This window comes from Lucilia cuprina, chromosome 2, assembly GCF_022045245.1.
Source record: "Lucilia cuprina isolate Lc7/37 chromosome 2, ASM2204524v1, whole genome shotgun sequence".
NCBI classification, from domain to species: domain Eukaryota; kingdom Metazoa; phylum Arthropoda; class Insecta; order Diptera; family Calliphoridae; genus Lucilia; species Lucilia cuprina.
In genome coordinates, this window is record NC_060950.1 from 65,300,942 (window position 1) to 65,302,304 (window position 1,363).

General features: G+C 25.8%; 1 protein-coding gene across 1 annotated transcript in view; it reads right to left on the minus strand.

Moving 5' to 3' along the window:
* The window catches only part of LOC111689575 (insulin-like growth factor-binding protein complex acid labile subunit), a 4,296-nt gene that overhangs the window by 524 nt on the left and 2,409 nt on the right, over positions 1-1,363 (minus strand). The window lies entirely within an intron of this gene.

The window sequence follows — 1,363 nt, forward strand, 5'->3', positions numbered from 1 at the left end:
TAGACTCTTAGTATCCTTTTTGCAGCAGCTTTATTTACTGTGATTCCTTTAAATGTTGTTTTTATCGTTTTTCCAAACCGTCACTTTGTCATTCGTAAAATTTTCATTTACATTCATAAATATTTTGTTTAAGTTTTTATTAAAATTATTGTTTTTACTAAAACATAATTTTCATTTTTTTACCAAAAAATATTTATAATAAATTAAATAAATTTATTTATATTAAATATTTTATTTAAAAAATTCTTTTCTATAAAAGTTTTTAAACAATAAAATATTTTAAACAATTACTAACAGTAGAACAGAACTGAAAGATGAACACCAAAGTTGTGTTCTGTAGGAAATGTATTTTACAAAACAAAATTTTTCTATACACATATAAACCAATTTATTTAAATATAAAATATTTTATTATAAAAAAATAAACAAAAACTAACTGAAAATAAATTTAAAGTTTTAAAAGCTTGCAGCAAGGAGCACTAGTGATGTGAGTGAATGAATGATTTCGATGATGATGATGAGTTTAACAAATTAATTTAAGCCTCAATAAATAACAAACAATACCCAAGCTGGCAATAATTGTTGGTTTGTAAATCAATCCACTAGGAGACTAAATTATTGTTAAAATAAAATTTATGCCTTAAAGTACCCACATCCTTTGTATTTTATAGCCTATTTGTTTGTGGTCCCAACACCCTGCTCTTTCAAATGGTACAACCCCTTATCCAGACTAACTCAATAAACAAAATTCTAATAAATACTTGAGCAGTAGTTGTTGGTTGTTATAATAAAATCCTCGCCCATCAAAACTTCAATTATTATTCGTATTAGTTTTAATAATTGAATTTTAACAATTGTTGTAAATTTTAGAGGCTGAGGAAAGGAAAAACTTTATGAATAAACAAATATACATATATAGAGTAATAATAATAAACAAAATCAAATTGTTGTTGTTTTTTTGTTACTCTAAACAAAAGAAGAGAGAAAATACACATTTCTATATACATATAGATTTTGCAATAATAACAGGCAGACAGAAATTCTAACAACATTTTTGTTTTTTAGTTGAAATGTTAGTCATATTGACTGAAAAAAATAAAAAATAAAATACACATACAAACCCACATGAAGATATTCAGGCAATCACATAGAAATTTCTACATTTACATTTTTTATACCCACATGTCGGGATACTGGAGGAATATGTTGCGTTAAAGATTGGGTTGGTAACATGACACACCACACAGTGCTAGTTCAGTTTTAGATCAGTTCTAGTTCAGTTCTATTTCAGTTCTAGTTCAGTTCTAGTTCAGTTCTAGTTCAGTTCTATTTCAGTTCTAGTTCAGTTCTAGTTCAGTTCTAG